The sequence below is a fragment of the Mustela nivalis genome (assembly GCF_964662115.1).
Source record: "Mustela nivalis genome assembly, chromosome: 17".
Lineage (NCBI taxonomy): Eukaryota > Metazoa > Chordata > Mammalia > Carnivora > Mustelidae > Mustela > Mustela nivalis.
Genome location: NC_139036.1, coordinates 11,122,766 through 11,148,567, shown reverse-complemented (window position 1 = coordinate 11,148,567; position 25,802 = coordinate 11,122,766). Strand labels below are relative to the sequence as shown.

Below are 25,802 nucleotides of genomic sequence, written 5' to 3'. Positions count from 1 at the left end.
AGTTTCATGGGCCATTGTGACGCGAAAACCCAGGCCGTCACTACTCCCTTCCAGAAACAGAGCATTGTCAATTCCCCCAAACCTTTTGTGTGACTTTCTGATCCTAGCCCTTCCCCACTCCCAAAGGCAAGTGCTGTCCTCAGGTCTTTTCCTCATGGTTTTCTGCAAAAAGAAGGCATCCCTAAATGCTGTATTAGTTTTGCCTGCACTTGAACTTTACATAAATGCAATCAAAACCTGTCATACCTGCATCCAGCTCTTACCCTACGATACGAAGTCATCAAGGCTTCTCTGGTTTGTTCATTTTCTTCACCGTTTGGAACCTGTTGTGGGATCACACCCATTATTTATCTGCCCCTTCCCCTCTTGCTGGATGGATGAGTTATTTCCAGTTCAGGGCTGTCGTTACGTGGTGCTGGTGCGTTCTCGTGCATTTCTCTCGGAACACAGGTGCGCTCATTCTTTCTGGATCTACACCTAGAAGTGAAATTACTGGACCATTGGGTGTGCCTATATTGTGCCAAACAGATTTCTGAAACAGTTGTGTGGTTTGCTTCCCCCCGCCCCGCCCTCAGCAAGAGAGGCGAGATCGTTTCTCTGCATTTTCACCGACAACACCAGTCTTATTACTCCCAGTCTTTGCATAAGTGTGTAGTGACATCTCTTTGTGCTTGGGACTTGTACTTCCCTGCTGGCCAATGAGGCCAAGGACTTTTCCACATGCTAAGTGGGTGACATCAGGGTAATCTCTTTGAGGATGTGCTCTGTAGGTCTCTTGCCTGTCTTAAAATCAGATTGTCAGGGTGCCTGGGTGGCTCAGTGGGTTAAGTCTCTGCCTTGGGCTCGGATCATGATCTCAGAGTCCTGGGATCGAGCCCTGCATTGGACTGTCTGCTCAGCGGGGAGCCTGCTTCCCCCTCTCTCTGCCTGCCTCTCTGCCTACTTGTGATCTCTCTCTCCCTCTGTCAAATAAATAAATAAAACCTTTTTAAAAAAATAAAACCTTGGGATGCCTGGGTGGCTCAGTTGGTTAAGCGGCTGCCTTCAGCTCAGGTCATGATCCCAGCGTCCTGGGATCGAGTCCCACATCGGGCTCCTTGCTTGGCAGGGAGCCTGCTTCTCCCTCTGCCTCTGCCTGCCACTCTGTCTGCCTGTGCTTGCTCTCGCTTCTCTCTCTATGACAAATAAATAAATAAAATCTTTTTTAAAAAAATTAAAAAGAAAAAAAACCTTTAAAAAAAAAGTAGAATAAAATCAGATTGTCTGTCTTCCTCTGGTTGCTTTTGGGAGCTCTTAATATATTCTAGACATCCATCCTTTGTCAAATAGAGGTATTGCAAATGTCTGCTCCCACAGTGGCTTGAATTTTTGCTTTTTTGTTGAACGAAGTCTTTCATTTTAATGACGTCTCATTTATCCATCTTTTCCCAGTGGCTAGTGCTTTCTGCGTCCTATTTCAGAAATCTTTGTCTGTTCCAAGGACACAAAAATATTCTCCAGTGTTTTCTTCTGTAAGTTGGATTGTGTTCCCTTTCCCATTAAATAGCAACCCTCTTTAAAAATGCCATCTCCAGGGCACCTGACTAGCTCAGTCAGTAGAGCATGTGACTCTCGATCAAGGGGTCATGACTTTGAGCCCCACTTTGGGTGCAGAGATGACTTAAATAAATAAATAAATGTTAAGTAATCAAAATAACTTGTCATCTCCTCCCTTCTCTCCACGCAGGCCCTGCTTTCCCACACCTTTGCCCAACTTTGCTAAAAATTCTGAAGATTCTGGTACCCCAACACTCCTTCCCCAACCTTAAGCTTTGAGGGGGTTGGGGACAGAGAAAGAAAGACCCGAGCAAGAAAACAAGGCCTCGGCCAGGAGCCAGGCCCAGATACTTGAGCGGCAGCAGGACTGGGATTGTCTTTGTAATAGCAGGAGTCAAGGGTCTTAAAATCAGATTCTACCCAAGAATAGAAGTGTTTTGTATCTTTGACATGACCTCCCCCCCCCCCAGTGTCTGCTAAAATAGAAAGAGAAAAAAATTAGTTGGTTTAGTGGCCAGTAAGAAAGACCGCCAGAGTATAAGCTTTGCTTCCAGTGCATTGTTTTCTCCTTTAGCTGCTCTCTGAGCCCCCTGCTTCAGCCCACTCTGAGGGTCAAAACCACGCTGTAAAGGCAGGCCACCCCAATGACAGCCACGTTGCTGAGGAAATGGAGAAGCTTAAGGAGTGGGGGAGAGAAAGCTGATTCTGAGAGGCTTTAGGGTAAGGGATATAGGGGTGGCCTCAGAAAGGCCAGGAACAAGTAAGGGTGGCCCTGGCTGAGCCGCACACGGTCATGGCCACTTGACTGAGCTATCATTTCCCCACCTTACAGAAGTGGATTGAGGAAAGTGCTAGATGGACACAAAGAGACAATGAAAATTTCCAGAAGGAATTGGTCCTTTGGCATGGAGTGTTATTATAATTAGAATGCAGGGGAGGATTATACAATTGGCTATTTGCCATCATAAGAACGAGAATTATATTTCCTGCCATAGTGATGTTTTGTTTTGTGAACGTCTTGTACAAGTTCTCAAAGCATGTTACGCTTGATGAAACCCAAAACTCATTCTGCCTGAAGAGCATTTTTTTTTAATTTGTTGTTAAATCTCTGTAAATTTAAAGGGAAACATAAGTCATATGTGTCTGATTTATTTACTCCTTGCAAAATATCCTCTGTCTAGACCTATTTGTCTGAGATGCCTCTTAAGCCTTCTAAAGATTGTTCTCTCTGACTCAGGAAGCCAAAAGTAAATTGTAGAAAACTCAGACAATTCTGCTAAAAAAAAAAAAAAAAAGGCAGTAGCCATGTATATTTTCACTCGAAAGAACTTTCTTTTCAGCCCATCAGAGTATAGCACATTGGGTTCTGTCAAAACTTTCCATATATTAATTCAGTGGCTTTTTAGGGAGGGATCTGTTTGGTGTCCCCTTGTATTTTCAGTTCTGGGACATCAGCAGTGAAGAAAACAGGCAGAGGAGTGCGTGGGTGACTCAGTGGGTTAAAGCCTCTGTCTTTGGCTCAGGTCATGATCCCAGGGTCCTAGGATCGAGCCCCGCATCAACCTCTCTGCTTCCCTCTGTCTCTCTGCCTGCCTCTGCCTACTTGTGATCTCTGTCTGTCAAATGGATAAATAAAATCTTTAAAAAAGAAAAGAAAACAGGCAGAATTTCTGCTCTCATGGAGCTTCCATCTTCACGCGGACCGATGATTCTGATTAAAAAGTAAGATACGTACTAGAGTGTACTGTGGAGAAAGGTCTGTGTAGGAGGCTTAGGAGTGCCAGGTGTGTGGACGACGCCACCATCTTACGAAGGCCAGGGAGGTGACACATGAGCCATGGCTCACTTTCCCTGATGGAGGGGAAGACTTGCATCTTTTCATCAAGGTTTATCCATCCCACACCAGGTTCTAAGCCTGGAAGGTCAGAATGAGAAAACATCGTTACCTAAGCAACTGCATCCTCTGGAATTTAAGTAACACATGGTGGTAGCTCTGAAAAGGTAGAACGGTGGATCAGACCCTCTGCAGAGTCCCAAGTTCAGCTTTGGGTGTCTTGAGGTAGCCCCAGAACTGAGATTCAGTGGGGACATGAACACGCAGTCAGTCCAGAGTGAGGCCTGCTCTGAGCCCCAAGTGGCTCTAAGCAAAGAGGAGACTGTTCTAGACATTCTACTCCACTCACATTTCCGTGGATTTTCTTTTTAGAATCAGGGTTCCAGGAAGCCCTTGCAAATTACTCTCGGTCCACAGGCTGCCTGGGAACTATATCCCAAGCCCAGGATAGGTCGGACCCGTAGAACCCTACATCTCCCTTTTTTAATCTGCCTTTAATTCCTTCTTTGGGGTTATGACAGAAATTTGCATCTCTCATGTAGAGAACCCCTTTTTTGGGTTCTCTAGGGGGCCAGAAGACAAGATGGTGGCGGTGATAGGCAGAATTCTAAGAATGACCCCCAGTGACCCTCTCCCTTAAATAATTTCCTCCCCACATATGGCAAAAGGGAGGTGGTCTGGGTAGACCTAACACATGAACCCTTTAAAAACTGGCGTTTCCTCTGAAGCATCATAAGGATTCATTGCACCATTGGTGGGCTTGAAGGTCAAGGGGGCCCATCAGGAGCCGAGAGAGGTCCCTGGCTGATAGCCAGCAAGAAAACCGGGACTTTCTAGCGCTAAGGCCTCGGGAGTGCTGAGGTCCTACCAATATCCAGAAAACAGTATGGGAGGGGGGCTCCCCGCAGTTGTGAAGTCAACCACTTGGGCGCTGCAGTGTCCTCTGCCATTGCTGTCCCTGTCCTGGAGCCCTCGGACCTCAGCAAGGTTAAGGATGGTCATTGTACTGGACCTTCTCCCCTCCCTCCACGAAGGGACCTGTCCTGGATGAATGAGTGGAATTCAGCTGTAAATCTCTGCACGGGCCTCGCCCCTCCCAAGAAGCGTGAGGAGGCACAGCCACCGCACAAGTCTGCAGGTGTCACCCTGGCTCTGTTCCTAGGGCCCTGCTGTGCCTTGCCAGTGTGGTCAACCCTGGTGATTAATTGGTGGAGGGCAGAGGTGGTAGTTACCTGCATCTCACCTACCTCTCCAAAGCTGAAATCCATAACTTTTAGCATGTTTTAATGGGCTGAGTTTTAAGGTTTTAGTGGCCTTAGACTTCAAATGTCAAATTAGAGCATTAGATTAGTGTTCTAGAGGCAAGAAATATGTACCATGATATTTATTTATTTATTTATTTTTTAAAGATTTTATTTATTTACTTGAGAGAGAGATAGTGAGAGAGAGCATGAACGAGGAGAAGGTCAGAGAGAGAAGCAGACTCCCCATGGAGCTGGGAGTCCGATGTGGGACTCGATCCCGGGACTCCAGGATCATGACCTGAGCCGAAGGCAGTCGTCTAACCAACTGAGCCACCCAGGCGTCCCAACGTACCATGATATTTAGATCCCCTCCTACGGGAGATAGAATTTAAAAATAGTTTGGCTAGAAGTGGTCAGCTATTTGCATTGCTTTCAAAGTCACTGGTGTACTTCTCTTTTGCTGTGTAACTAAGTCCCAGGCTCAGGGACTTAAAACACCTGTTTATGAGTTCACAGTTTTTAGAGGTCCGAAGTCCAGCACGATGTAGCTGGAAATCGGGTGTCTGCTGAGCAGTGTTCTCACCTGGAGGCTCGGGGAAAGAACCCACCAGGTGCTTCTCAGGCCGGTGACAGGTTCCCTGTGGTTCTAAGACCGAGGCCCCCCCACTTTCTTGCGGGTGTCAGCCAGGGTCACACTCAGCAGCTGGAGGCTGGTCAGATTCTTTCCACATGGCCCCTTTCCTCCTCAGTCACCAGCGGCCATCACATCCCGCTCATGTGGACGCTTTGGATCTCTGACTTCTGCCTCCAGCCTGAGAAAACTCTGCTTTAAATAAAGCCTCAGGATGCCTGAGTGGCTCACTGGGTTAGGTGTCTGCCTTCAGCTCAGGTCATGATCTCAGGAGCCCGAAATCGAGCCCCACGTTGGGGGTCCCTGCTCAGGGGGGAGCCCTATTCTCTCTTTGCCTTCCATTCCCCTCACTTGTGTTCTTTCTCTCTCTCTCAATTAAATAAAATCCTTAAAAAATTTTTTTCTAGGGGTGCCTGGGTGGCTCAGTGGGTTAAGCCACTGCCTTCGGCTTGGGTCATGATCTCAGAGTCCTGGGATCGAGTCCCGCATCAGGCTCTCTGCTCAGCAGGGAGCTTGCTTCCTCCTCTCTCTGCCTGCCTCTCTGCCTGCTTGTGATCTCTCTCTGTCAAGTAAATAAATTTTTTTTTTTAATCTTTAAAAAAAAAAATTGTTTTCTAGGGGTGCCTGGATGGCTCCGTGGGTTAAGGCCTTTGCCTTGGGTTCAGGTCATGATGCCAGGGTCCTGGGATCGAGCCCTATGTTGGGCTCTCTGCTCAGCAGGGAGCCTGCTTCCTCCTCTCTCTCTCTCTGCCTGCCTCTCTGCCTACTTGTGATCTCTGTCTGTCAAATAAATAAATAAAATCTTTTTAAAAAGAAATTTTTTTTTTCTAAATAAATGGTTAGGTCCACCCAGGAAATCTCCCTGTTTTAGGGCTGGCTCATTAGCAAGCTTAATTCCGTTTGTCAAATCCCTTTGCCAAGTGACCTAACAGATCATGGAAGAAACACCAGGTAGTGGAGATAGTGAGGGTGTCTTAGAATGCCGCCACCAGGCCGAGTTGTCAGTGCTGACTACTCATTAAGGCACCGAGGAACGTTTATGCAGTATATATGCCGAACCTGACCCTAGATCTCAGGAATAGCAGTAGCCCTGGGCCTCAGGCCATTCTTGAGTGCCCGCAGCTTTGAGAGCCGCAGATCTAAGAGTCTCACCTCTGCCTAAGAAAACTCTTATTGTGGGGGTGCCTGGGTGGCTCAGTTGGTTAAGCGTCTGCCTTTGGCTCTGGTCATGATCCCATCATCCTGGGATCGAGCTCCGCATCTGGCTCTCTCTCTGCTGCTCCCCCTGCTTGTGTTCTCTCTGTCAAATAAATAAAATCAAAAAAAAAAGAAAAAGAGAGAGAAAGGAAGGAAGGGAAAAGAAGGAAAGAAAGAAGGAAGGAAGGAAAAAAGAAAACCCTTTCGGTTCTGGATCTCAACTTGCCAAAAGCCTGTGTGTTGTAAAAAATTAGAAGCATCAACGGACAGGAACCACAGGAACACAAATGTCCTGAACAGACATATCGGGTTAATCATCTAGGAAAAGTAAATAGTCTGACCTGAGGAAGAAACTGTGGGATTCTCTGTTACCTTGTGGTCCCAGCCACTCCACTCTTTTAGTTTTCCCTTGCTGTGATTTAGTACAGATTTAGTGGTGGAAACGACACCCACTTATTATTAGCTCAGTGGGGCTCTTCCCTTGAGGCCCTGGGCCAGAATCCGCTTTCGTAAGCTTAAAGTTCACTCAGGGTGTTGGCAGAGCTCATCCTTTTAAATTTCCCTTTGACCTTGACGGAATCACCAGGGTTGGCCTCACTGGTCAGGACACAGCCAGGCCCTAGGAACATAGCCAGGGTAACACCTGCAGACTTGTGCGGTGGCTGTGCCTCCTCACGCTTCTTGGGAGGGGCGAGGCCCGTGCAGAGATTTACAGCTGAATTCCACTCACTCACCCAGGACAGGTCCCTCAGTGGAGGGAGGGGAGAAGGTCCAGTACAATGACCATCCTTAGCCTTGCTGAGGCCCGAGGGCTCCAGGACAGGGACAGCAATGGCAGAGGACACTGCAGCGCCCAAGTGGTTGACTTCACAACTGCGGGGAGCCCCCCTCCCATACTGTTTTCTGGGTATTGGTAAGACCTCAGCACTTCCCACACCTTAGCGCTAGAAAGTTCCCTTTGGCCCAAGATGTGAGGGAGAACAAGTTTTCATAGGTGGATTTGGATTTGCTAGAGGCACTGCTGTGTCAAACTGTAACGCTAGACCCAATGATTCTGAAGTTTTCTGACAAATGAGAAAACCAGCACATATGGAGAGAGCAGTGGGTTATTTATCATTAAGTCTTGAATTCATTTCTTGCTCAAGTGAACCTTCGTCTTCTGATAACGTGTTCTGTATGTTGGTAAATATCCTGTACCCTCCCTTGTAAGCTGTGTTGCCAGACTGTCCTTCAGAGGAAAAGGCTTTAATTCCTGAGAGATCAAACCAGAAGCTTTTGGAATAGTTGAATAGCTCGGGGGAGCTCCTTCCCCTTGTCAGGACGTCATTTCTTGACAGTGACAAGAGCCCCATGGGTTCCAATTCCCTTAAGACCTTGCCCTTTCGACGCCTGGGTGGCTCATTTGGTTAAGCAGCTGCCTTTGGCTCAGGTCATGAGCCCAGCGTCCTGGGATGGAGTCCCACATCGGGCTCTTTGCTCAGTGGGGAGCCTGCTTCTCTCTCTGTCTCTGCCTGCCTCTCTGTCTGCGTGTGTTCACTCTCGCGCTCTCTCTCTCTCTCTCTGACAAACAAATAAATTAAATATATATATATATATATATATATATATTTTAAAAAAAAAAAGACCTTTGCCCTTTCTAGGGTTTTTCTTCCCGATGCTTCTCTAGTCCCTGGTGTGTAAATATCATCTAATTATCTCTTCCTTATCTTTACTAAGATAATTTAAGTAATGCAGTTTAGTAAGAAAATCTAGTTGTCAGCAGTACAGTTTTTTTTCCCAAATCATCCCATCACGTAGCATTGTGATTCACATTTAATCTTTTCATTTTAAACCGGAGGCTGCATCAAATTTTTAGTGGCTTATTTTATTTCCCAAGCACTGAGCACTGAGACGGAGGAGTGAGGTGTGAAGCCCTGATAGGACCTGGCTGCGGTCATTAGGAACTGGGTGTTGCTGTCACTTTACCAGAGTGGCTCAGAGGGCTCCTGGCAGTTTCTGGGAGAACATTGCGGGGACATTTCTGACGATGACCCGGGACAGTCAGGTGAATTTAAATCATCAGACTAGTTTTCGTCCAAGGTTGGGGTGTGGGAGTCACCAAACTGATTTTATGAAAACATGCATAGTCTCAGCAAATATATACCGAACACCTGCTCCTTACTGTGTTCAGCAGCCAGGTCTAGACCCACAGCAAAGGGGGGCAGACAACAAAGAAAGAGAAGAGAAGGGCCAGGGGAACAGGCCGAAGGAGTGTGTGGAGCAGGACAGTGGAGGGTGACGGGGTGGAGGGCACCCTAGATCAGGAAGGGCTGTCCACGGATGTCGTGTTCCCTCAGCGCAGGATGACAGGAAGAGCCAGCCCAGTGGACAGGCAGAGGGAACTGTGAGAGCGAGAGGTTGGGGCAGAAAGCAGCCTGATGTTTTAGAGGGTTGGGACGCTGGCTGGGCACGACAGCGGGCAAGGTACTAGGTGGGTTGGGACCGACTGGAGAGTGGATCGTGGGTTCATTCCCAGTGGAAATGGGGCTCAGGGCTCCTGAGTGGGAGTTGAAGCACAAAAGGAGGAATGGTAGCTTGGCCTTTGCTCAGGGAGAAGTGGTTGGTGACATCTTAAGTCATACACACCTTTGCTCTGGGTGTTCCCTTGCATTCCTCCCTGGTCTCCAAGGGAATTAGTGATCATCCTGACTTCCCAGAGCTTTGAAGACCTTCCCTACAGTGCAGGCTCTGACTGCCTTCATGGCTGCTGGGCCTTGAGCTCAATATGGTGAACTCCATGTAAATTTAAAAAATTGTAAGCACTAACAGGCATGATAATTATAAAAAAAAAATTTTTAGAGCAAGCAAGCAAGGGGGCGGGGCACAGTGAAAGAGAGAATATTTTTTTGAAAGTTTTAATTTACCTATTTTTGCAAGAGAGAGAGTGCAGGAGCAGCGGGGAGAGGCAGAGGAAGAGGGAGAAGCAGACTCCCTGCTGAGCAGGGAGCCTCACCGGGAGCTCAGTCCCAGGACCCCAAGATCATGACCTGAGCTGAAGGCAGACGCGTAACTGACTGAGCCACCCAGCACCCCTAAAATTGCATCTTTTAAAGAAAGCAGCCAGATGCAAAAACAAAACAAAACAAAACCCACATATTCTATAATTCTGTACATATGAATTGTCCAGAGTAGGCAAATTCACGAGTCAGAAAGCACATTAGTGGGGTGCGGGATAGGGAAGGGAAGCAGCAGTGACCCAGCACCAGCTTCCTTTCGAGGCTGATGAAAACATTCTGGGATTATATAGCAGTAAAAGTCCCACAACCTTGTGAATCTACTCAAAGCTACTGAATTGTACATTTCAAAAAGTTAACTTTAGGGGCACTTGGGTGGTGGCTCAGTCACTTAAGCATCTGTCTTTGGCTCAGATCATGATCTCAGGTCCTGGGATGGAGCCCCATGTTAGCTCCCTGCTCAGCGGGGAGTCTCCTTCTCCTCCCTCAGGTGGCCTCTCTGCCCACTTGTGCTCTCTCTGTCAGATAAATAAATAAAATCTTTTTTTTTAAAGTTAACTTTATGTGAGTTATATCTCAGTGAAGCAATTATTTATTTTTTAAAACAGCAGCTTTCATGGGGCTTTCATGGGGCATCAGGGAGGTGACAGATAACAGGTAGTTGGGGGGTAGGAAAGTGGAATATAAATTTTAAATCTTAAATAGAACTTTCAAAAACATACCTGGGTACTACCTTGTATATTAAAAACTAATTGAAATAAAATAGAGAGATGCACAAGGTATTGGTACTCTAATTTTTATTTGGGAGATGGGATTCACAGGTATTCACTTTATATAACCCAAATATATTCTTTGCATCAAACATATATTAGGACAGGGGGTACCTAGGTGGCTCCGTCAGTTAAGCGTCTGCCTTTGGCTCAGTCATGATCTCAGGGTCCTGAAAGCTTCTCGCTCCCTCTGGCTCTTCCCTGGCCTGTGCACACACTTTCTCTCTCTCAAATAAGTAAAATCTTTAAGAAAAAGAAAAATGGCACTTTTCCAAGCAATGCACTTCAAATGTCCTTTCCCAGAATTGCACATGCTATAACTCAAAATTTTCTCTTGGCCCCGCCCCATCTTATTTTTCAAAGACAGTAAAGTGAACCCTTGGTATTCCCAAAGCTTTTGCCATTTGAAATAATAATAATGTAGGTCTGATCCTGTAACAGTAGACTTAAGCCTCCACTCAGATCAGTGTTCAGCCCTGGAGCCCTGGGGCCAAATCGAGCCTACCACATGTTCTTCTAAATAAAGTTTTATTGGAACACGGTCACTGAAACACAGTCATCCTGAGACATTTTGCTTGTAACTCTTTGGTACTATAGCTACAGGGTTGAGTCCTTACAGTAGAGCCTTTTGGGCCATTATACCTACAAAATTATTTACCATCTGGTCCTTTCCAGAAAAAGTTGGCAGACCCCTCCCTGCGATACAAATGTACACAAGTATCTTCTGTTACACAAATCGTACGTGGCTCTTGCATTTCAGGTAGCAAGAAACAAGTGTTAGAGAGCAAGAGACTGACTTCAAACCTATCTGAGTTTTTGTGTTGCAAGACCTGGGTTGGGGAAGGGTAGCTGAAGCGTCAGGGAGGCACGCACAGGCCTCTTTGAACCTCTTTTGAGCCCATGAGCTGGGAGCTCTGTCTTCTTCTCTGTCAGAGAAAAGAGCAGTCTTTGTGTTGTCCAAAACAAATCTTATTTTGCATCTGGAAGGAACACCCACATAGCCGGTGGCCTCTGTTTTTCTGTCTCTGAGTTCCCACAGACAAGTACTAGCATATGCTCGCCCAACAGCGAACAGCCTGCGGACTGGCGGGCCCTGCGGAGCTCTGTTTGTTGTTTTCTTTTTTGAGACAGGTCTCTGGAGGGCCACCATGCCCAACTCAGAGAAAACGTACAATGCTGTGATTATTTAGTGTCATCAAAGTGGTTCTTTTCCTGACTTCATTATAATGAATCCTCAGCAGAAGATGAATGTCATCATGGGCCTCTATTCTCGTGGGGCCTTTCCTCACCCGGCGTCTCTGTATCCGCAGCTGTGTCTGAGACACCATGATTTGTGAAGACGTTTTCGGGGACACCAGGCATTGTCTTACAACCTGAGGCAGCAGGAGAATCTGTTTGGAAGATAAAGACAAAAGACCTTATTTCCCAGGTTGTGGGAAGTACATTCCTGCCTTCAGCTCCCTGCAGTGCATTTTTCCAGGGCTTTCAGCTCTTGGGCCCGCATGGCCAGACGCTCCCCTGCCCACTCTCTTTGTGCACCTGCCCAGATAGAGGAAATCGTGAGGAATAAAAATTGTTTGCTGAATGAAAGTACCAGAAGGTGTTGTAGAGATCCCCATGAGACTGTTTGCCCAGCAGATGGGGAAGGGACTCATCCCCCGCATCATGGACGGGGATCACGAGGAAGCTGCTGTGACCTCCCCTAACCTTCCCATCACTGCTGCCTGGTGCAGGGGTTGGGGGAGGTGGGGCACCCAGCCAAAGCCAGGCCCGTCAGCCTCTTCCTGGGAGTCTGGAACCAGACCTGAGAGCAAGATTACTCAGAGGCAGACCTCCGTGCTGTAGGCAGCCGTGTTTTTGCCACTGCACAGGGAGGAGCGAAGGGAACAGGCCTGCCTGTGGGCTGCGCCTACACGGGCTGCTTGTGAGGGTGGCCCTTAGCTAGTGTCTGGTAACTTGGATTTGGGAAGATTCTCACCATTCCCAGAACTGATAAGAGAGAGTCAGAAAACCACTGTTGTTTCTGTTGAACACCTGCCTTCCTTCTGGGAGCCTGGCATTTTGGAGTGTGCTAGACAGAGGACGCCTACGTGACCAGCCCCCTCACCCCCGCAGAAACGGGGGGGGGGGGTCAAGGCCCCGGTGAGCTTTCTTTGGTGGACAGCACGGCTTGCATGTTGTCACAAGTCATTGCTGGGAATTTAAGCCCACCAGGAGGGGACTCGGAAGCTCACAACTTGTTTCTTCCAGATTTGACCTCACATGGCTTTTCCCTTTGCTGATTTTGCTTTGTAGCCATTCATGACCGTTAAGTCCTGTGAATCGTGGTAAATCCGTGAATGCCTCCATGTGTGGCCACATGCTAAGTGACACGTCCTCCTGCCAGTCTGAGCCTGAGATGCACGTGGTCCAGGAGGCCCCAGGGCCACACTGACCAGGGAAGAAGTGGAAGAAGGCCTCTCTAGGGACAGAAAACAAATGCACAGGGAGAAGGCCAGGTGGTAAAACAGATGGGACACCTTCCTGTCTCCTGATTCCGTATGCTTGTCACGGCTCAGCAGCAGCACCATTTCGGATATCCTTAGTTTCTGTGAAACAATAAAACCCTTAGAACAGATTTCCGCTTCTCTTCAATTAGTTCCTGTTGTGCTTTATGGCTGAGGGATCTAAAGGATCATAACTGATCATACACAGGGTCACACAAAAGGATTGTAACTGATCTTCTCTTTATTTGGGTATTTTCTAAATATTTACACAAAGCATTAGTTCCTTTTATTATTAGAAATAAATGGTATTCCTTGCTTTGTTCTTATTTGTATCTTTCCAATTTAAAAAAAAATCCTAATTTTGGGGGGGAAATGCAATATTCTATTGTGTATAAAAAGTGACATAATTCCTACCCTGTTGCTCAGTCCTGCTCTCTGAAAGTGTCATTTTGATAACAGTCTGATATTTTTCTTGAAATCAAGGTTTCTCAGGATTGGCACCATTGATATTTGAGGCCGGACAGTTCTTTGTCGTGGGGGCTGCCCTACACGTTGTAGGGTTTTAGCTGTCTTTGGCCTCTACCCACGGGATGCTGTTAAAACTATCTCAGTTGAGACGATCAAAAAGGTCTCCAGGGGTGCCTTGGTGCTCAGTGGGTTAAAGCCTCTGCCTTTAGCTCAGGTCATAATCTCAGGGTCCTGGAATTGAGCCCTCTGCATCGGGCTCTCTGCTCAGCAGAGAGCCTGCTTCCTCCTCTCTCTCTTTCTGCCTGCCTCTCTGCCTACTTGTGATCTCTATCAAATAAATAAAAACAAAATATTTAAAAAAAAAAAAAAGTTTCCAGAAATTGACAGATGTCCCCCACCAGGGGAGAGAGGGGAGGAATCACCCCTGGTTAAGAACCACTGTCTTGAGGGCGCCTGGGTGGCTCAGTGGTTTAAAGCCTCTGCCTTCGGCTCGCGTCATGATCCCATGGTCCTGGGATCGAGTCCCACATCAGGCTCTCTGCTCTGTGGGGAGTCTGCTTCCTCTTCTCTCTCTGCCTGCCTCTCTGACTCCTTGTGATCTCTGTCAAATAAATAAATAAAATATTTAAAAAAAAAAAAAGAACCACTGTCTTGAATATACAATTACATGTCTTTAAACTTTACAAAAATAGAATTATACGTTGATATGCAAGGAGTGCTTGCCATGGATATATTGTGTTCCTCCTTCTGGGAGTACTCATATAGCTGTTTCATTATTTGGAGCTCCTGCATGGATTTTCATTGTAGGCATAAGCAATACTTTATCTATTTTTTTAAGATTTTATTTATTTATTTGAGAGAGAGCTCAAGCGGGGGAAACAGAAGAGGCAGAGGGAAAAGCAGTCTCCCCGCTGAGCAGGGAGCCCAATGTGGGGCTCGATCCCAGGACCCCGGGATCATGACCTGAGCTGAAGGCGGACGCCCAGCAGACCCCTTAGTCACCCAGGCACCCTTCTAGTGGTCTGTTGGTGGACCTTCCAGTTGCTTGCCACTTTCCATGGGAATTTCTCAGGGCTGTGAATACACTCCAGCTGTTTTAAACAGAAAGGAATTTAGTCAGTAAGGGTACACTGCCGCCAGAATTGTTAGGAGTATTAACCTGGGTAGCTCAGTCGGTTAAGTGTCTGACTCTTGGTTTCGGCTCCGTGCTCACTGGGGATCCTGCTGGAGATTCTTTCTCTCTCTCCCTATGACTGAGAGTGCTCACACACACTCTCTCTCAAATACTAACTAAATAAATCTATTTTTCAAGAATATTTTATTTATTTCACAGAGAGAGACATAGTGAGAGAGGGAACACAAGGAGAGGGAGTGGGAAAGGGAGAAGCAGGCTTCCCGCTGAGTAGCGAGCCCCACAAGGGGCTCCATCCCAGGACCCTGAGATCATGACCTGAGCCAAAGGCAGATGCTTAATGGCTGAGCCACCCCGGTGCCCCAATAAGCAAATCTTTTTTAAAAAGAAAGAACAAGGGGCACCTGGGTGGCTCAGTGGGTTAAAGCCTCTGCCTTCGGCTCAGGTCATGATCTCAGGGTCCTGGGATCAAGCCCCACATTGGGCTCTCTGCTCGCCAGGGATCCTGCTTCCCCCTCTCTCTCTGCCTGCCTCTCTGCCTACGTGTGATCTCTGTCTGTCAAATAAATAAATAAAATCTTAAAAAAAAACAAAAAGAAAGAAAGAAAGAGACATATACTAGGCTGGAATTCAAGGGCTAGCTCCCAGCGTCTGAATTGGCCCCCAAGGAGACAGCCTTCATGATCAGGAAGAGGCACCACTGGGAACCTGCTACTGGAGTTGCTAGCTCCAGAACCAAAGCTCGTCTCCTGCAGTCTAGACCAGAGGATGCCCCGACCTTGCCTTGTTCTCCAGATGACTCAGTTCTGAGTGCATCACCTGCAAGGGCCGGTGACCATCCGAACCTAAATCCCATACTGAACATGAGCAGCAGGGGTGTCTCAGAAATGCACTTTCCAATTTCCAGCTCCTCGAGGGGGTAGGACATTGTTGCTTAACGCCGTCCACAACATCTGGATGTGTGGATCCCCATCACCCACCCTTAGGAATAGCACCATGAGGGCATCAGTGAAATGGGGGACTAAGGAGATCCAAGACTCCCTCCCTCTATAAAAGCAACAAGAAAGGTGGCAAAATCCGTCAGAACCAGACTCTTCATAGCCCTGGAATCTAATCAAAAACTTGTAACAAGCAAGAGCGTGCTTAAATGAAGTAGGGTAGAAGCTGCAGAGTTTCTGTGAGAGAACTCTGCACCGTTTTAACTCCCCACCCCCCATTCCGTCCTCCTCTTCCCAGCTCAGCAATAGCCTTACAGATGGCGGCCAGCATTCCTTGACAGGGCTTGCTAGCTCTTTCCACAGCCCTGTTCTCCCTCTCCTTCTGCCCCTCTCCAAACGGCCCCCCAGTGATGCTCCATCTCTCTCAGAGTCAATAAACAAAATTTTAAAAAAGTAATAATAATACTCAAAATGCCAGTTTTCAACAAAAAATTACAGATATGCAGAGAAACAAGGAAGTTTGGCTCATTCATAAGAAAAATAAAGTAAAATAGAACCGTCCCTAAGGAGCCACAGACACCGGCCCTATGAAGACTTGAAACCAGCTGTTCTATAGATATCCAGAGTGCTCAAAATGAAGAGTATCAACACAGAGATGGAAAATGTAAGAAAAGGGACCAAACAGAAATTTTGGAGCCGAAAAGTACTATAACCGAATGAAAAGCTTGACAAGTCAGATCACAGATGTGATGACATTGCTGTGGCTGGGAAGGTAAAGCGACGTGGCCAACAGTTTGGCCTCCTTGATAGGTCAAACTTAGATTCACATACAAAGTAGCAACCCTGCTCCTGCGTGTATATATGCAGAAGCGTGGAAAATAGGTGTTGAAACCTGAATGTTCCCAGCAGCATCGTCACAGCAAACAAAAGGTGGAAAGAGCTAGAATGCACAACCGCTGGGTGGTGAATGGGTAAAGAACATGTGTACGTCCATACGGTGGACTGTTACCCAGCCGAAAAGTGGAAGGAAGTGCTAGGACACACAGGTACCCTGAAAACGTTTATTTTAAGTGGAAGAAGGCAGATGCAAAATGTCACATCTTCTGTGACTCCATTTATACGAAATACCCAGAACAGGAAATTCCACAGAAACAAAAGGTTAGTGTTTGCCAGGGCCTTGGAGGGGTCAGGGGGCATGGGGAGGGACAGCTTAGCAGGTACAGGGTTTCCTATTAGCATGATGAAAATGGTCTGGACCTGGAGTGTGGCAACAGCTGCCAAACACAGTGAATGTTCTAGAAGCTGCAAAACGCCACGCTTGAAAGTGGTTTCAGGGGTGACCTTTGTGTTACGGGAATCTTACCCCAGTAAAATAAAAACAATGCCGTGGCAATGAACCTCGTTGACCACACCTTTCTAGACCCGCACTAGATTTCTGTGAACCAAACTCCTGAAAAGTAACATTCCTTAATGTAAGGGTAAATTGCACTAGGGATTTCAGCAGGGTTATTCCGGCTTCCATCTCTGAACCAATGTGCCGGTCTCCTCCTGCCTTCTCTGCTGTTGGGTATAGATACTCTCTTCATCTTTCCTGGTCCAAGAGGAGAAAATGGCATCCCTTTTAATTTTTCCTTATGGATGCAAGTTGAGCGAGCACCTTTCATCAGTTTGTTAGCCATTTATGTATGAAATGAAACACGTCTTCTGTGAAATACTAGTACAGCTGCTTTGCAGCTTTTCTAGTCACGTGTTTTTTTAAGAGCTCTTTTTATTGTATTTTTATCAATCTTTTTGTTGTATTTTTATCAAAGTTACACGTGTCCATAACGGAAGATCTAAGTCTTAGCCTGCTTGGGGTGCTGTCACGGAGTCCCACAAACTTAGGGCTTACACAACAAATACTTATCTCACATGGCTCTGGATGTGGTAACGGGGAAGGGGGTGCTCCCTGAGTTAACAAAGGACAGTAATCTCAGCAGGAGGACCCCGCCCCCATCTTATCTAAAGCCAATCACCTCCCAAAGTCCCCACCTGGAGATACCATCACACTGGGGCTGAGGCTTCAACCCACGGCTTTGTGGGAGGACTCAGTTCAGTCCTAGCAATGTACAAAAGATCCTTAACGAGTCTCATCAAGTCTCATCAAGTTCTGTCTTCCTCTCTTAGGGTCAGCTGTTTTCATCCCACTGAACTGATCGTTCCTTTGCAATTATACCTCCCTCGTTGCTAAATAGCCTGCTTATCCTGCTGTTTCTTGTTCTTTATTTTGGATTTTGTATCTTGATCTCCTACTGGGAAAGACTAGCGTTTATCTCCTTTTCACCTCCTCCCCCATACTTCCTGTCTCCCCATTCTCCCAGTGTAATTGTGCATATTTGCAGTTTACATTTAGAGAATATAAATGTTATTTCCAAATAAGCCGTGTCATGGTGCAGAACACTGTTACTTTTTCTTTTCTGTACAACCTTTTGTTTTTCTCATAATCATCTTTTTGTTTCATTGTTTGCTTTAGTTTTTTTATGTAATAATCACTAATTCATTCCAAATGTGTAGGAAATAGCCCCTTACATCATGCAGTCAAAGATTCTGCTAAAAGATTCCGTCAAAGAGCGGAGGAACTCTCCTGGAGCCTCCTGACCTCCTCCAACATGGCTTGTTCTCTGTGCCTGGTGTACAGCTCTCACACTGGGGTCTTGACCATTCTACCTTTGCTTCTCTCTTTTTTAGAGAGAGAGAGAGCATGCAGTGTGTGTGTGTGTTTCTGTGTGTGTGTGTGTGTGTGTGTGTGTGCAGTCCAGCAGTTGGGGAGGCGTAGAAGGAGAAGGAGAGAATCTTAAGTAGGATCCATGCCCAGTGTGAAGCCCAATGCAGGGCTCGATCTCATGAGCCTGAGATCACGACGTGATCTAAAATCAAGAGTCAGGCGCTTAACTGACTGAGCCACCCAGGTGTCCCTCTTTTTTTGATCTTCTGTGTCCTGGGCCCTATTCCTTTCCTCCATTCCTCTCTTGTTTTCTTTTCTTTCCTTTTCTTTTTTTTTTTTTTTAATTTTATTTATTTATTTGTCAGAGAGAGTGAGCACAGGCAGATAGAATGGCAGGCAGAGGCAGAGGGAGAAGGAGGCTCCCCAGTGAGCAAGGAGCCTAATGTGGGACTCCATCCCAGGATGCTGAGATCATGACCTGTGCCAAAGGCAGCCACCCAACCAACTGAGCCACCCAGGCGTCCCTCCTCTCTTGTTTTCATTCCTCTAGTATCTTTCTGAGGAAGGGTTCATGGAAGTTAAAATTTTATGACCTTGCAAAAATTTTTTGTTAAGACCTTCTATCTTTATTTGACTCTAATACATGATAGTTTAATTAGGTATAAAATTTTAGGTCATAAAATTTTGTTCATTATTTTGTAGGCTTTGCTCCACTGTCTTCTAGTTTCCAGTGTTGCAGTAAGAACAAATAATCTTGGTCCTTCATAGGTGACCTTTTTTTTCCTCTCCAATATCTTGTAGGAGCTTCCGGTTGACATCAGCTTTCGAACATTTTAGGGTGATATGCCTTGATGTGGATCTTTCTTTTTTTCTATAATGCTGGGTACTTCTTGTACTCTTTCAATAAGATAACTCATGTTCTCGTATTCTTGAATTATTTTTGCTGATTTCTAATTCCTTCCTTTCTGTTTTCTTTTTCTGGTATTCCTCCCAGTCTGATCTCCTAATTATCACATCTTTTCACCTTTCTTTCATCTTTTTGTTTCACAGTTTACTCAGAGACTTCCTTAACTTAATGTTCTAACATCTGTTAAATGTTTCATTTCTGCTATCCTAGTTTTTCACCTCATTCATCTTTTAAAATCTTTAACTGTGGTAAAACATGCATAAATTAAAATTTACCATCTTAACCAATTTTAAGTGTCCAAAAGTTCAATATTAGGTATAGTCGCACTGTTATGCGGTCAATCTCAAGTCTTCCCGTACTGAAACTGTACACATTAAACAGTAACTCCTTGTGCTTTCTCCCCCAGCACCAGCAGCCAACCTTCTATCTCTGTGGTTTTGATGGCTCTAGGAACCTCACGTTAATGGAACTGTGCAGTATTTGTCCTTTTGTGACTGTCTTATTTCACCAAGAAGAATGTTCTCAAGGTTCATCCAGGGGTAGCATGTGTCAGGAATCTCTTTCCTTTCTAAGACTGAATAATACTCCATTGTATCTGTCCACCATCCTGTTTGTCCATTTGAGGAGTTCTCTTTTGGACCCTGAATTTTTTTTTTTAAGATTTTATTTATTCATCTGGGCGAGAGAGAGAGAGAGAGACCATAAGAAGGGAGAGAGGCATTGGGAGAGAGAGAAACAGACTCCCCACCGGTGGCAGGGAGCCCAACTCGGGGCTTGATCCCAGAACCCTGGGACCATCACCCGAGCAGAAGGCAATCACAAAGACTGAGCACACCCCCCACCCCGGCACCCCTCGGACGCTGAATTTTTTATAGCATTTCTGGTTTTGTTTCACAGATGGGATATCTTCTGTTACTCTTGCCCGGAACCATATGTCACTTTTATCCCCAAATCTTTTCCCTGCCTAAGTCCTTTCTTCCAGGTTTCTTTGTTTTGTGGGTATTGCTTGATCTCTGTTTGTGTGCTAGATATTTAATCAGAAAAGCAGTGGTCCTTAACTGTTGCTCTCATGTAAGTGTGGGACTCTCCAAAGCTGACCAGTGGCTCCAAGCTCATGGGTGAGGCTTGCGACTGTGGTCATTACTGTAGGGTGCTCTGCCTCTGTCATGTCCTTGATGGACGCCTGGTATCTGTGTCTTCAGGTCTGTCCTGTTGGGCTGGTCAGATTCCCCAGAGAAGGACCTCCCTATCTTCTGGCTGAAGGCACCAGCCTGATAGCCAGTGTTTGGGAGAGTGGACCAGAGAGGAGCACGGGGAATTGGAGAGTCAGTCGACCGCCTGGGCACCCTGCAAAGTCCCCTTGATTCCCCTATTTTCAGGGCAATCCCTCATGCCTTGCCATGAAATGTCATTTTTATATTGTGTTAACCTTAAAAGTAAGATAGTCATTTTACCAGCAGAAAGTGGGTTTATTCAGGAAAACATAGAATTGCAATTTGGGACAAGCAAACTATAGCAAATCCATAGAGAAGTCCAAAAAAATCAAGAGAGAAACGTTATTTTATGGAGAAGGGGAAGTTGGGAGGAGTTGTTTTGAACAAAAGTCCATTGGAGAAAAAGCAAAAGTTCAGGGTGACCACGGCTTCTCTGTCACTGACTGAGTTGAAGGGGTAGTCGGTTTCTTGCAGGAGATGCTGTGTCCATCCTGTAATGGACAATTCTTTCCTGTTGAAGGTTCTTCTGACCTCTGCAATTGACAATTTTTCCTGTAATTGACATTGGGTGGTAGGCTCCGCCTTCCAGCCTTTCCCTCATCTCTCCTGCTCCACTTTAGTAAGGATTCCCTTTACTAATTTTCACAGTTATATGCTGATAAATGCTCTTAACTAACGGAAGCTTGCCTTTGCTTTGAGTTTACTGAGAATTTGTTTTTAAATCTAGAAGTAAGAATCATGCCCACTATCCACCCTGTCGAGAGACCCTGTTTTACTCCCTCGGCTTCACTTGACTCAAATGGCCTTGTAGACGGACTTCCAAGCCAACCCTGTTTTTAACCACCTCCCTTCTCACCTCGTGAAGCGCGCCCCATGCCGTCCCGTCCCATTTCCTGAGCCTTTGGGAAATTTTGCACTAAAATCAGGTTGGATATTTGCTCTTCTCCATCTCCACTGCTGGCTTGGGATTTCATTTTGTTAGCTCTGTTATGTTAGTTACTTCTGTCTGTCTGCTTTTCAGGTGCCAGAATTTTGTTTCCTTTCCTCTTTCCTTTATTGCTCTTCTTAATACCTTTGCGGGGAACAAGCAAGCTCTGGTTTTTGTGGTCTTCTTGGGGCTTCAAGAGGGAAAGAAAATAAGCCCATGTGTTCAATCCGCTTTCTTCACCTTGAAGTCTCAGAGCTCTTCATACATTAAAATACTAGCTTATACCCATCATACAGGTTCCAGATCATCCTTGTTAAAATATTTAAATCTTTCTTTTTTGCAGTTTGTGTTTATTTTGCTATGTAGAACTGTAACTTTTTTTTTCTGAGTGGATGGCCATTTGTTTATCATTGACTTAGCACTCTGTTCAAGTATTTGGTAGACCCTGGTGTAAACAGGAATTCAGGAGATGTGTGACATTCTAGTCTTCCACTGACTCATGGTCTGGTTCTTCATCTCACACAGCTCATGTGCAGAAAAAGAAGACAGTTCCATGCAGTATGCCCTACGAAAGGAGGGGTTCCTATTAGCTGTCATTGTGACGGATGACAGTTTTTCCAACTTGACGCTTTTTGTTATTTGATTCTGTTTGTTGATTTTCTAGAGTTGTTGAAGCAAACTGTTGCAAATAATTCCTTTTTTAAAAAGATTTTATTTATTCATTTGAGAGTGAGGGAGACAGAGAACACACAAGCAGGGGGAGAGGGAGAGGGAGAAGCAGACTCTCTGCTGAGCCGGTTGGGATCCCCAATGTGGGGCCCAATCCCAGGACCTAGAGATCATGACCTGAGCCAAAGGCAGAGGCTTAACCCACTGAACCACCCAGGTGCCTCTACAGCATTTTTTTTTTTAAGATTTTTATTTATTTATTTGACAGAGATCACAAGTAGGCAGAGAGACAGAGTGGGGGGGGGGGAGCAGGCCCCTGCTGAGCAGAGAGCCCAATGCGGGGCTCGATCCCACGACCATGGGATCATGACCTGAGCTGAAGGCAGAGGCTTTAACCCACTGAGCCACCCAGGTGCCTCTAAAGCATATTTTGATACTCTGTTGGTAACAAGGGGACATTTGGCTTCCTGTCACCTGGCTTAGGGATAAATGATTTTTGTTAATAAGACCTGGTTTTTTGTTAAGATATCAGCAAGCACTGAAACCCTGTATCATTTATACACGATCAAAAAATGCAATAGGTATTTTTCTGCCTTCTCCAGTAGAGGTTGGTGACAGTTTTTGGCCTGAAGGAACATATTATACTCTGGGATATAGGACAGAGCCATACAAGACTCTGACACTCCTTCTGACAAATGAGAACCCACAGTGTTTTGAAATTGCATCAGGAAACCTCTCATTTGGAAGTTACAACCTCCCGTTCCCCGGAAGTGGAGTCTTACATTTTCCTTGGGACTGAAGGCTCTTTTCCTTTGATCAAGGTCCTCAGCAAGGAGCTTTTAGCACATATATTTAAAGTGCCCCCCCCCAACTGGTTCTTAAGGGAATCTTGTGAATGGCCCCGAGCTGCCTTTTGTGGGCGCTGGAGGGTGACCTTCACCATGTGGCAGGTGGATCTGTGGAATTCTGAGTGAGGTGTGTTGAAGTCTCTTGCTTTGATTGTAGTTTCTGTCAAAATCTTTGGTTTCTAAGAGTTTTTCCTTAGATATTCTGGATACCAAACTTAAGGGCTCATAGCTCTTGTGTCTTTTAATAAGCTTACCTTTTCTTTCAATTGAGCCTTCAGACCTGAAAGATTTCATTTTATGATGCAAACATACTCTTCCCATTTCTGCCTAGCTTTTATTTGTGTGATATATTTTTATAATTCCTTTATTCTTGATTTTTTATTCATATGCCTTAAGTATATTTCTTACAGTTTAGCTTTATCTATAATCTGAAATTCTAATAGAGAGCCCATTCATGGTTTCTTGTGGCTTTTTTGCATGCATTTACTCTTATTCTTATCCTCTTACATTTTCAGTATACTTTTCTTTCTTTTTTTTTTTTTTAAGATTTTATTTATTTGTCAGAGACAGAGGGAGAGAGAGCGAGCGAGAGCCTGAGCCACTCAGGCGTCCCTTTAGTATACTTTTCTTACTAGTTTTCCCTTTCCTGATTTGCAGTCACCTAACCATGAATGTCTTTAAGGCCTATAAGGTGAAAAGGTGGAATAGGCCTGAGAATCTGAGTAGCATAGTCTGATAATCATGTGAAAACTAAAGCTAAAATCAGAGCTAATCAATTTTGAGTAGAATAGGGATGCCTGGGTAGCTCAGTTAGTTAAGTGACTGCCTTCAGCTCGGGTCCTGGGATCGAGCCCCGCATCTAGCTCCCTGCTCAGTGGAGAGCCTGTTTCTCCTCTCCCTCTGCCTGCCACTCTGCCTACTTGTGCTATCTCTGTGTCAAATAAGTAAAAAAAACCTTTAAAAAGTTTTTTTGAGTTGACTAAGTAGACCTTTTCCCCCGTCAAAATAAAAGTTTTCTGAGGCAGGGCTAGAAAAGCCAGTTGAAATAACGAGGACCAGGTCAGTGAGCCCTGCCAGTGTCCCAACATCAGAGGTGGAATCCGAGCAAGGGGCCAGGCAGACAAGTGACTCACCCTGTGAGCCGTCCAAAGCCAGCCTCGCGCCCAGAGTCAGGGACCCAGGAAGACCTGGGTCAGGGTGGGCCAGACAACCTGGGATGGTTCTGGTGATAAGAAAGCCAAGGTGGGGACAGAAGGGTCAGATGTGGCCCCACCTGACTGCATCAGATTTCCTGTCACGCAACCACCAGCTGGGGCTGGACTGCATCTGCAGGACGGGGGGGGGGGGGGGGGCCGGGGGAGCCCCCAGGGCACGGGGGTTCCCAGGACAAAACAGTGACAATAGCACAGCCAAGCAGAACTACCAAACTGGTTTAAAGAAATCACTGGAAACTTTTCACTCAGATTGGGGAAGTCACCTAGCAATTTGCTAAGCAGAACAGGATATTCTTGAAAGTACTCTGAATTACGGGGGTCGGGGGGGCACCCATCGTCAAATGAAATCCACTTAACTGCTTTTATCCATGTTGTGGGAAGATGGGCAGGGATCTGTCCCTTCGGCTCTGTTGTCATTCCTGTCTGCCTTGGTATCTTTTGCTTTTTATTGGGGTAAAGTAGACTGTGAAATTGACCATGTTAACCATTGGTAATTGTACAGCTCTGTAGCCTCAAGTCCACATTGGCGTGTAGCTGTTACCAGGGTCCGTCCTCAGAACTGTTTTGTCTTTTCCCAACAGAATCCCTGTACAATGAAGCACTAATTCCCTACCCCCCAGCCCCTGGTAAGCTCGGTTCTACTTCTGTCCCCATGCATTTGCCTCCTAGAGGTACCTCGCGTGAGTGGAATCATCCAGCCTTCTTGTCAGGTTTATGTCTCCTTATGTCCTCAGGTTCATCTGTGTGTCTCCCATTCTGCTTTTGGCATCCATCCTTCTTCCTTGTGGGTGAACTAGCACCAGGGACACTGCAGCAATGGCTCGGGGCGGGGGGGGGGGGTTGGCTTGCCACCATATCTTCAAAACCTGTAACAGCTCCGTAGCTGACTGAATTAGACCCGTATCTGTTGCCAGTGCGGGAGGTCAGCCTTTTCTAACGCGACTATTTAGCTGTTCGATTTCTCCTCCCTTTTCTCCCACACCCCATCCCCCATATCACCGCCACCTATTAGAAACTGGAGACTCGGTCAGTCCTCCTTGTCACTAAGGAAGAGGAAAGTGTTGTGGTCACCAATTTGGGCTCTCGAGCTCTGTAAGTCAGAAAGGTCTGTGTTGAAACTGGAGATGGAGGGTAACAGATTGGGGAAGGGTTGGAGTGGGGGCTGGGCGTGGGTTTGAGAGGGAGAGTAGAGACCCCCCTAAGACACTGCTCAGAGGCCTGGCTGTGAGGTATACACAGTAGCCCAAAATCCCAAGAGGAGGGCTCAGCTCGGCAACCCTGTAGGCTGAGGGATCTCCGTCCTACCTGTTCCAACCTACTGAATTGCCTCTTTTTTTTTAAGACTTTATTTATTCACTTGAGAGAGAGAGAGTGTGTGTGTGTGCGTGTGTGTCCGCGCCTGCCAAGTCAGGGGTAGGGGTGGGAGCAGAGGGAGAAGCAGACTCCCCAGTGAGCAGGGAGCCCACCTTGGATGTCCCATCCCAGAACCCTGAGATCATGACCCAAGCAGAAGTCAGACGCTTAACCAACTGAGCGACCCGGGTGCCCAGCCTGCTGAATTTGTACAAAATGCAGGAGAAAATGATGGGGGGGGTTGCTTTTAGAGACAGCATTAGGGTTGCAGTTAAGGGCTCCTAACCTGAGTTAGTTGAGTCTTCTGGTTGTAGGGGATCATTTGAAGGAAAACACCTGCATTCCAACATTGCTGGCACACAATTTTTTTATGTATAGAGACACTAGATGTCCTGCTGGCTTCAGGAAGTAAAAGCATAATTTTCAAAATAAAATGGAAGAGTGTTTCCTCCTGCTGTGGACTGAGGTGGATTTAAAGTGTCTTTGTCCTTTCTCCTCCCTGTGGATCCTTTGTCCTGCCGGAAGCCCTCCCTAGATAAATATGCCAGCAGCTGGCATTGTAGCTGGCACCATCCAACACCGAAAGCCATTATCTTGCCATCATTAAGAGAGACGAGGCCTTGATGTTCGCTGCTGTTCCCACTCGATCTCCCAGGACAGCATGCAAGTCTATTTAGATAATAACAGTCCCAAGTGAAATCAGCACTGAGTATTTTTTTCCGTTCTCTTATGCATG

At 46.2% G+C, this 25,802-nt stretch overlaps 1 protein-coding gene and 1 long non-coding RNA gene across 9 annotated transcripts in view; one reads left to right on the top strand and one right to left on the bottom strand.

Annotated features, from left to right (window-relative positions):
- SPECC1 (sperm antigen with calponin homology and coiled-coil domains 1) overlaps positions 1-25,802 on the top strand; it is a 280,480-nt gene that overhangs the window by 215,532 nt on the left and 39,146 nt on the right. The window lies entirely within an intron of this gene.
- On the bottom strand, positions 10,216-24,779 carry LOC309851062. Its single transcript, XR_014304614.1, has 2 exons — positions 24,389-24,779; positions 10,216-11,596 (listed from the first exon to the last, which is right to left on the bottom strand). It is a non-coding gene; the product is annotated as an uncharacterized lncRNA (long non-coding RNA).